At 36.9% G+C, this 11,587-nt stretch overlaps 1 long non-coding RNA gene across 1 annotated transcript; it reads right to left on the bottom strand.

Moving 5' to 3' along the window:
• Nucleotides 1–483: 483 nt before the first annotated feature.
• LOC136847011 (uncharacterized) lies at nucleotides 484–1,962 on the bottom strand. The gene is made up of 3 exons (XR_010855576.1): nucleotides 1,823–1,962; nucleotides 1,358–1,460; nucleotides 484–690 (listed from the first exon to the last, which is right to left on the bottom strand). It is a non-coding gene; the product is annotated as an uncharacterized lncRNA (long non-coding RNA).
• Nucleotides 1,963–11,587: the final 9,625 nt, after the last annotated feature.

Raw genomic sequence — 11,587 nt, 5'->3', positions numbered from 1 at the left:
TTAATGAAACAACCTTTCTTTGCTTAATGAAGCAATAGAGACGAATCTTTTTTGGTTAATGAAACTGCGACACAATCTTCGCTTAATGAAACAACGAAGTATAACGTTCCTACATTAAGGTCTCTAGCCTAAAGACTGTTTTACTTAACTCACGAAAAACCAAATTAACTAATTTTTGTAATCCACCTTCAAGGTTGATTTAAGGTTAAGCATTGTTTCTTTAAGGTCAGTGTCTAATTGCAGTCCATGATTAAATATAATAAATATAAATATATAAATATAATTAAATACCATACAGAAAACTAAACCTTGCACTTCCTTCAAAGGAAAGCCAGCACTCAATAGTTCAATTAGGAAAACACCTGGGTTACTCATACCAAGAACTCTGTGGATTGGCCGGTAGTAGATTTATTTATCCTAGGTTCTCTAATACATGGTGGATAGAACCACTAAGGTAAAGGGGGTTCATAAATACACTGTTGATGTAATCACATGGTACTAAAATTTATTAAATCTGTACGAGTTCCGTTTTAGAAGTTTAGTTTCAGAATGAATAAACTACCTGGTTCCCGGCAAGCAGGTAAAGCCGGGTTGGGTAATTTCATCCAGCTCTCGATACCATTCATTTTTTTTAGTTGATATATCAAGAGATTTCAATATGGGAGCTGTAGCTGTTTGGACCCGCACAACCTGCAATGGAAAAAAGATTTTAAAGGTTACAAAATCTAGCTTCCTAACTGTGGGAAAGTATTAAACTTTAAGCCACTAAATTAAGCAAGAATAAACGTAATATGAAGTCAAATTACACCCGAAACGAAGACTTTAAAAAATCTACCTTCCTAATTAACTGAAAGTTTTACATTAACTTTAAACTAATAAGGTAAGCAAGAACAAAAGGCTAATGACACCCAAAACTAGGGCGTCTGAAAAAAATCTTAATGCTTTATATTTCTAGGCATTTATTCAAACGTTAGTTACTTTAGTAGAAAAGTAACAATTATCTAAACGTAAATTATCTGAACTTAAAGTTACAGCAACATTAAGTTCTTGATTATTTCAACTTTAGGACAATAAAGGCTAACTCTTGCAGACTTCCTTCTCAGGCAAACTAAGTTACGCTAACCAAGTTACACTAACCGCAACGCTAAACGCCAAATTCTTAACTTAAAACTAGTTGGGTGTTTAGAGGGTTAGTATTTGGAAAGCAAGCCACCCTCCTTAACGTACGGTAGACCGAAGTCTACCGTACGTCAAGAGGAGATCCTCCCCCCTAAAGGGGCCCCGCCCCTGAAGGGGGGAGGAATGGCTTGCGAGGTTAGTATAAGTTTGGGTACACTGAATGAGGAAATTATCTCACCTCTTAGTTCTGTCCAAAAAATACATTACCAACGTGGCCTGATACATCTACAGGGGTTCATCCTAGAATTTTCAGGAAGGTCAAATCAGGAGATCCTCGAAATCTGAAAGCAACATCGATACATTAATTAAAAGTCTTCGCAAAAATAAAAACGCTAATATGACAAGACTCGAACTGGCACGAATAAAAAACCGAAAAAAGTTTAGTGACCATAAAGGGTAACAAATAGCTTAGTATGCCGTGCTACCACAAATTCAACAAACTGCCATTCACAGAATAAATGCTTAAAATTCAAACACCTTACCCACAACAACAAGAGCGTCGAATAAAAAAAAGTAAGGAAACTAACAACATAAATTTAGTGACACAATTGGGTAACAAATAGAAAACTCAGTATGCCGGGCTACCACAAATTCAACAAAATGCCATTCACAGAAGAAAATGCTTAAAAATCAAACGCCTTACCCACAAAACACCGAGAGAGTCGCAAACCGTTTCACCATCAAACACTCGAACCCCGGAACTGCGACCCTATCACTATAATATAGAACTTTACGAATAACGCATTACTTTGGTCACTCTACTATTGCCAACAAAAGATGGACACTTCGTACCCAAGGATAATGGCAGCAGGAAGTACTCGTCCCTTCAGGGTCCTTTAAGCATTTTTTGAACGATCGGTAGATGGCAGTAACACGCAAAGCACGGTGCCTGCGTGGTAGATTTGAAAAGGGTATCACGGAACCACAGCAAAGTACAAAACATTAAGTAACTGAACAAGAGAACACCTTCGGGAAATGCTCCGTAAGACACAAGGCGGTGCAGAAAGAGCACGTTTTCTAGCCAGGTTTAGCATACTGAAGCCAACGTTTCCAATAAATAATCAACATTTTCCCTATAAAAAAGCTGAATTCAAGTATGCTCGTTAAGTTGATATCACAAGCGTGGAATTCGGGTGCCTTCTATTCTGGTGCGCCAACATAAGTTCTTTTTTTTTTTATAAATTTCGGCCATAATATGCTAACAGGGGCTGTAAACGCAACACCTCTTGGTACCCAGCCATGTGCAACAGTTAAGGCGTATGTGGTGCAATCGCAGTATGACGTCATCTCATACGGGGGGGTGGGGGTGAGGAAGGGAAAAAATCCTGGTTTTCGTACTTTGTTATGTTTAAGAAATCAGGTCTGAAGGTAAAATAGAATGAATTACGGACGTTAAAGACTAGACTTAGCATGACGCAATAAGGGACAAGCGAGAGCTAGTATAGCACAGTGTGACTTGGGTCGAGGACGAGAGGTGTCATTACTTCTTCTTCTTCTTTGCTTTTTCTTTTAGCGACAAAAAAAAAAAAGAGAGTAAACTGGTCTCCATCAGAAGCTCGCTTTTAATATGCAAGTCACAGTAAAATAAAAAAAAAAAAACATGAATAAATTATAAACAAAAACGTGATAAGAGAGGTGAATTGGATGTAATCTGTTCTGAGATTTTTTTAATGTTTCTTTTTATATTCTTTTGAGATGCACAGTGGCGGAATTAACCAATAATCTTTTACAATTTTGTTCACTGATGGTTAAGCAGATGCTGTTATCGCTGTGATCGTAATTGACAAGGTCAACTCGTTCAAAGGAAAATATTATTATTATTATTATTATTATTATTATTATTATTATTATTATTATTATTATTATTATTATTATTATTATTATTAACCAAACAAAAACTTCTTTCAGTTTTTTCTTCTGAATATGGAAAGAGAAACCCACAAGATTCGTGTGTATAACTTGTTAAAAGTAACATGTAAATATTTACAAGTAAACAAGTTATACACACGAATCTTGTGGGTTTCTCTTTCCATTATTATTATTATTATTCATAAGAATCTCATAATAGCATGAGTCACTAAAATGATGAAGAAATCCACAATCGTGTAAATGTAAATATATATTAGGAATATATACAAAATATATATTTCGAATATGTATTTACATTTACACAACTGTGAATTTCTTCACCGTTATTATTATTATTATTATTATTATTATTATTATTATTATTATTATTATTATTAGTGGGCATGCTATCAAACACGACGGTAATATAAGAGAGAGTGGAGAATGCACATCTCGATCCAGAGTGTCTTAAATAGCCTACCCATACTAACAGAAGAGCCAGTGATTAAGAGAGGTTGACTTCTGGCTGGATGACGTTAGTCATATTACTCTCTAGATACACACAGCGTTTTATACAGCAGTTTATATTTATTATTTGGTAAGTAGCGTCCTTAACAGAATGTTGCCACGCATAAGAAGAAAGATGGTACCAAAACAGAACTGGAATAAGAAAATAATAAATAAGTAAATAAGATACCTCATCTAATGTATGCTTAGAGGATAAAGCAGAAATAGACAGAATAAGAGAAGATAAGAAGAACGCCTGTTCACAAGAGCATAGAATTCTCCTCCGACGTTTCCGAGAAGAGATTCCAGGCATTTCTCCCGGACTTTAAACGCTTTCTCATCTCGACTTACACGACAGGCCTCTCCTTATGAAGCAATCGGTCGGCGGTCTTGATAGCTTTTGACTGACGTAAACTGTAAAATTTTCGAATGCTTTCGATAATAAAATCTCATATTAATCCTCGCAAACCTGACGCGCCGATCATAAAATGAATTTTGAAAACGGGGGAGAGAGAGAGAGAGAGAGAGAGAGAGAGAGAGAGAGAGAGAGAGAGAGAGATAAAAGTCCTCCCGCGACTAATAATAACAACAGCATCCCGAAAGGTGAGCTCTTTGCCCCTTCCTCTTCTTTTCTTTCCGCGGTGGTGCCAATCATCAAGATTACCCAATCTTGATTTATCCGTCTTTTGATCTCAGATGCTAACTTTGAAAGTTCGAAGATAACATTCTCTCCGGTGAATCTGAATAATGGCGTTGATCGGCCTTGCATGACTTCCGTGCCCCATTACGACCCATTTGAGCTCGTACCAGACCGCTGGGGTTGTTGGGTGGAAGTTTCAGTAGCCCCTGGGATTTTACAAGGCATAGGTGTTGACCCTGAGCGCAATTAGCTCTTATCTTCCCCTTTGGTTTTCTGTAAAAGAAAATGATTGTGAAGGCTTTGTCTATCAGTCCGCACTTTTTTTTTTGTCCACCCACAGATCTTAAATACTACTGAGGCTAGAGGGCTGCAAATTGGTATGTTGATCTTCCACACTCCAATCATCAAAAATACTAAATTGCAGCCGTCTAGCCTCAGTAGTTTTTATTCTATTTAAGGTTAAATTTAGCCATAACCATGCGTCTGGCAACGCTATAGGACAGGCCACCACCATGCCGTGGCTGAAAGCTTCAAGAGCCACGGCTCATAAAGCTCAAACAGAAAACTCGATTGCGCCGAGCCGAATAAAACCTAGGCGCATTTTTTATTTGTTTTTCCTTGTCTATGGCCGGTTCTAGTGTGCAGACCTCTTGGCAGCGTGGCTCTGAAAAAATAAAGACACGAGAGTTTTCACTTCTGCTCCCTGTTCGTATGGCGCAACTTACGATGTATGTAATACACAACTCTCTTCTTTGCCTCGTGGAGCCAGCGGGAGCTTGGCTTAGGTATTTATGTTGTCTTAAGATTCTTTTAAAAATAAAAGTTTATTCGCAAGGTCTTGCTCTCGAATTAAATATCCTAATTTTTTTTTTCTTTTTTTAACATCTGGGTTTAATTGGGAAGTTCTTTTTTCGCATGAGTGTCATCACAAAGTTGTGGCCAGAATTCCTACCTTACCTACACCGCTTTTCCAAACTTTGATAAAAGCGTCTACAATACAAAGAAGTAAATCCACAGTATCTAGTCACCGATTTATAACCCTTCAACTAAATTCATTTCTATTCAGCATCCCTGGAGATAGAACAGCGTTTCGTTTTCTTTATGGTTCTATTAATTTGAAAACAGGATGATCAGTTAGATTAACCCAAGTGCCCTCTACGAATTTGGAAAAAGTTGTTGCTTCTTTTTCGCCGGTCGCTCCCTTGGGGTTTTCAGGTTTATGGGGAGGGTCAGCTCTTCCTTGTAGGAAAATAAGCTTTTCACGGCAAATGAATAAAGAGTGAATAAGATTGCAGACGCCTGCATTGCATTAAAAAAAACGGAAGCATTACATATTAAAACCTTTCAGAGCAAATAACAAAAGAATAAATAAGACTGCAGACGCCTGCATTGCCTTAAAAAAAAAAAAACGGAAGCATTATATATTAAAACCTTTCAGAGCAAATTACAAAAGAATAAACAAGAATGCAGACGCCTGCATTGCCTTAAAAAAAAAACAGAAGCATTATATAATAAAACCCTTCGGAGCAAATGAGAAAATAATAACTAAGACTACAGACGCCTGCATTGCCTTAAAAAAACATTATATAATAAAACCTTTCAGAGAAAATGAGAAAATAATAAATAAGACTAAGACGCCTGCATTGCCTTAAAAAAATTATATATTAAAACCTTTCAGCGCAAATGAGAAAATAAAAAATGAGACCACAGACGCCTGCATTGCCTTAAAAAAAGACATTCTATATTAAAACCGTTCAGAGCAAAAGACAAAAAATAAATAAGACTACAGACCTGCATTGCTTAAAATTATTTATTATATATATATATATATATATATATATATATATATATATATATATATATATTATATATATATATTATATATATATATATACATATATATATATATATATATATATATATATATATATATATATATATATATATATATATATATATATATATATTAGAACCTTTCAGAGCAAATAAAAAATAATAAATACGACTACAGACGCCTGCATTGCCTTAAAAAAAAGTATACATTAAAGCCTTTCAGAGCAAATATCAAAATAATAAATAAGACTACAGACGCCTGCATTGCCTTAAAAAACACTCTATATTAAAACCGTTCAGAGCAAATGGCGAAAAATAAATAAGACTACAGACGCCTGCATTGCCGTAAAAAAACATTACATAATAAAACCTTTCAGAGCAAATGAGAAAATAATAAATAAGACTACAGGCGCCTGCATTGCCCTAAAAAAATTATATATTAAAACCTTTCAGAGCAAATGACAAAAAAAAAATAAATAAGACTGCAGACGCCTGCATTGCCTTAAAAAAATTAATGGTGAACGGAGAAATCAACAGAAGAAATAACGCAAAATCGGAATCAAAATATACACATAATTCTGTGAAATGTAGAAAATGATAACGATTCAAAGTGCAGTCTTCGTTTCAATGCCAGCTTATAAATTCTGCAAAGCATTTGGGCCTCTCGTTCATCGAGGAGATGCAGCACTCGTTATTACAAGCGAGCGGTAATTATTTTTTCGGTGAGAGAGAGAGAGAGAGAGAGAGAGAGAGAGAGAGAGAGAGAGAGAGAGAGAGAGAGAGAGAGAGAGAGAGAATGTGGCATTAAAAATATTTTGACTGATAAGGTTTTCTCATGTATCCAAGGCCATTACCTTATGACAAAAGGGAGAGAGAGAGAGAGAGAGAGAGAGAGAGAGAGAGAGAGAGAGAGAGAGAGAGAGAGAGAGAATGTAGCATTAAAAATATTTTGACTGGTAAGGTTTTCTCATGTAACCAAGGCCATTACCTTATGACGAGAGAGAGAGAGAGAGAGAGAGAGAGAGAGAGAGAGAGAGAGAGAGAGAGAGAGAGAGAGAGAGAGCGAGAGGGGTGGGTGGGGGTGTTCACTTTCCATAAAGAGAGACGAGATGGCTTCCATCATCCAGGACCTTATGAGCTAATAAACCTAAACTCGATCAGGGGGATTTTTATGCTGTCTTTATGAGCCACTGAATCGGCCTCAGGATGGTTTTAGAGAAAGATTAAGCGAGATTAATATCCGCTAAGTGATTCCTCACCGATAAATTTCCCAGTCGTATTTTCCAAATCTGAGAGAGAGAGAGAGAGAGAGAGAGAGAGAGAGAGAGAGAGAGAGAGAGAGAGAGAGAGAGAGAGAGAGAGAATGTAGCATTAAATATTGTTTGACTGATAAGGTTTTCTCATGTATCCGACGTCATTACTTTATGACAAGAGAGAGAGAGAGAGAGAGAGAGAGAGAGAGAGAGAGAGAGAGAGAGAGAGAGAGAGAGAGAATGATGTAGCATTAAATATTGTTTGACTGATAAGGTTTTCTCATGTATCCGACGTCATTACTTTATGACAAGAGAGAGAGAGAGAGAGAGAGAGAGAGAGAGGAGAGAGAGAGAGAGAGAATGTAGCATTAAATATTGTTTGACTGATAAGGTTTTCTCATGTATCCGACGTCATTACTTTATGACAAGAGAGAGAGAGAGAGTGTAGCATTAAATATTGTTTGACTGATAAGGTTTTCTCATGTATCCGACGTCATTACTTTATGACAAGAGAGAGAGAGAGAGAGAGAGAGAGAGAGAGAGAGAGAGAGAGAGAGAGAGTGTAGCGTTAAAAATTTTTTGACTGATAAGGTTTTCTCATGTATCCAAGGCCATTACCTAATGACAAAAGGGGGAGAGAGAATGTGTTGGAGGTAGAGGGGGTTGTTGGAATATTGTCTTTAACTTTCTTATGATTGATAAGATTATCTTAGGTCCTTGGGGTCATTGCCCCCTTGAGGGTGGTACCGAGAAAAGAACACGAAAGTCATAGAGAGAGAGAGAGAGAGAGAGAGAGAGAGAGAGAGAGAGAGAGAGAGAGAGAGAGAGAGAAATGAGAATAATTTCTCAATGGTTATCATTAATCTTTCCCTGCCCACTATTCATTCAGTTCCAACCTTTTCCAACGACCAAAACGAAGAAAAACGAGCCATAAATCATAAAAGAAAGATTCTTTGCAAACGGACGCATGAATATTTCAAGAGCCCGCGCAGCCATCTTTTAAGATTTCCTTTTACGATATCCAAAAACGCACCTTCGATGATGGTACTTTCTCGCGGCTGAAGTAAAGTGCTCAAGCATATTCTTGTTTGGATGGAAATCCCATCAAACAGTAGACGAATTCGGGACATATTAACACGTTTACATTTTTTGGAAAAAAGATTTGATCGTTTTGCAGATTCCTTTTTAGGTTATGAAAAGGTAAACGGAGCCAGTATTAACAAATTTACCTTCCAAGGCAATCTTTCACATTACTTTTTTTGGTATCAAATATTGCATGAGTTCAGAATATACTAAAATAATCTTTTGAAAAAAGGTTTTGCGATCGCTTGGTGTTATCAAACCGTAAAAGAAAACAGAACATATCAGTAAATGTAGTCTTTGCAATAAGTTTCGGGAGGTTTAGAAGCCGGTTTTCTTTGGGTGAACGTAAGAAGTTCCGGAATGGATCTACCACAGCGACATTTTTTTTAGTCGAATTCAGACCGACGCCATAACGAAACATTCTGGGAAAAGCTGTGTTGAAACACCGTAGAGGAGGGTCCTGCTCTGCAACGGTACAATGATAGAACGTTCCGTACAACCATTACATTATTTATGAGGACACATGCCCCTCCAGGAAGGGGCTTAGAAGCCGTGCCGACATACTTAACATTTCACAATTACAGGTGCTTAATGCATAGTAATGTCGAATTAGCCATTCTGGTGCCAGTGAATGGAATATATTGAAGTACTGTAATTTATGGGCATTGCGTCTACATTCCACAATATTACCATTAATGAGATTTCCACAGTGATATATGCGCATAAAATTGGTTTATGTTTTCCTTCATAAATCTCGAGACCTCTGTACAAGTAGTAACTGATAACATATTTTTACAGAGTAGGTTACATCTGCTGATTTACGCATTGCAGGTGAAAGTCTCATTCTGCCTAAATGATTATTACAGTAGTTTTCTGGTGTGCTTTGTCTTACAACATCACTTTCAATAGTTCATAACCTACATTCCATTGTTTTGATAAATCTTATATATATATATATATATATATATATATATATATATATATATATATATATATATATATATATATGTATATATATATGTGAGTATATATATATACTGTATATTTATATATATATATATATATATATATATATATATATATATATATGTGTGTGTGTGTGTGTGTGTGTGTGTGTGTGTGTGTGTGTGTGTGTATTTGTGAAGAATAACAGACTGTCGTCATGACAAATAGATTCAAAGAATACAGAGTAGGGGTAGAGAATTCAGGAATCAGAAAATGAATGGTGTAAAGGGCGGACAAAACCAGCGGATTCTCGAGTTTGCTTATTCCAGCGCGTTGCTGTAGGACCATGGAATTTCATGCCTATAACAGGGTCAGTACGGAGAGGTGGAAATTAATGAAGAAGCTTTCCAAGAGCTTGTCCAAAATAATATCTGAAGAGTCAGTGGAGGGCTGTGACCTCTTCATGGGGTTGGAGGGAATCCAAAATCGGAGTGATGACGAACATTTCTGTAATATTCATTAGTCAGAAATCCTTCAGTTTTACTTTGTTAAGACGTAATGAGGGAAGAAGCTCCCCATATATGAGAAAAATATTCCATGCAAAAGCAGACAAATCCAACGTAAATTTGCAGATGCTACCTGGAAAAGCATACGCTGTGTATTGATTTTGTGCCCACCTTTTAAGAGGCAGACTTAGCAAGGCCTATGACATGTTTCTGACAAGATGTTTCACTGTCTATTCCTAAGGTCAAAATTCCGATAGACCTGAGGAATTCAGTTTCCTTATAATCAGACATTTTTCTGGAGGCAGATCACGAGATTAGTGACATTAAGGCAACTGGTCTTATCAATACCAAAAACTAGCGTTTCTTGTCTGAGATCGAGTAACACTTTTGAGCTTTCCCAAGCACATACTAAGTCATTTCCACAAGGTTTCACTTCTCATTTAAGAACAATTCCTTAGGGCCAGTCCTATGCACAAGAGTCTGAGAATGTAACTGGTTCACCTGGTTAATAATAATAATAATAATAATAATAATAATAATAATAATAGCCTCCAACAATCGGTGTGGGATGCTGGACAGTTCGTTCTCCATCTCCAGAGACGCGGAGACCGAAGACCTTAGTCCGGGTGTTGACCTGCCTGGCGGAGGGCCACTAAAACCCAAACAGCCTCTCCAGATGTCATTTTATATGTGGCATCATTTGCGCCACTTTGCAACGGGAGCGATCGTCTTGTGCTTTTATGGAACACTTTGCATGGCCGCGCGTTTCCGCAATACGAAAAGAAACGATGCTATGATTCTGCCAAATGGTCTTCGAGGGTTTGGACGAAGGGGAAATGTCGCCCTTCCATTCATAATTGATGGTCTCATAAATGGGGGTTATTTTTCTTTTATATATATATTGGTTTATTTTAACTGGCGGTCTTATAAAGCTTCTTGTCTTGGATTCTCAGTTTTTGACCGCGTTCTTCATAACTGATGACCTCATCAATGGAGCCTTTCGTCTTCTATATTCATTTCTTTTTTTCTAATGTAAAATTTTCATAATTCATGACTTCCATTTTTATCAACAGTCTCCTTTTTATTATAATTTTTCTTTATTGTCTTTTATCATTTTTTTATTGTATTTCTGTCTAAATATTCAAGTTGTTTTTCTTGTACCGTATGACGCTTGATCGTGGATTCATGTGCTAACCTTAGTGGTGTGGCCCTAACATCCAAGAGGTTAAATGATCCCCAGAACCCAATAGAATAGGAAAGAAATCGCATTACTGAAAACTGACAAACCGTAGAGTTCTAACGCAAGCGGCAAAGGTTTTTAACGAAGCCCGAAAACCAAAACAGTGAGACATGACTTACCGAAGCCCATAGTGTATCACTCCTGGCAGAATTACCTTCGGCTTATTTTGTCTCACTTCGTCAACATGCAGTTGATGAAAACAAACCTCCCTAACACTAACGTGGATAAAAGGACGATATAAAAACAAGGCGGTTTGAAGATAAGATTGAGACGTTATTATTTTTTATTTCTATTTTTCTTAATTCACACGAGTACGTGTAACATCTTAAGACAATGGGAAATTTTATTTCTGATGATATATAATAGTACGCACACACATATATTTATATATATGTGTGTGTGTGTGTGTGTGTATGTATGCATGTATACATTTGCACAGGAGTGTTTGTGTGCGTGCTTGCATGTATGCGTCTACCTTTTCCTACAGCTAATATGCGCCACGGCGAGTTGAAACATCACTGCACCCTGACCTTAGGACCTTCTGCCACTCATT

This window comes from Macrobrachium rosenbergii, chromosome 16 (genome assembly GCF_040412425.1).
Source record: "Macrobrachium rosenbergii isolate ZJJX-2024 chromosome 16, ASM4041242v1, whole genome shotgun sequence".
Classification (NCBI taxonomy): domain Eukaryota; kingdom Metazoa; phylum Arthropoda; class Malacostraca; order Decapoda; family Palaemonidae; genus Macrobrachium; species Macrobrachium rosenbergii.
This window is presented reverse-complemented; position numbering and strand designations above follow the sequence as displayed.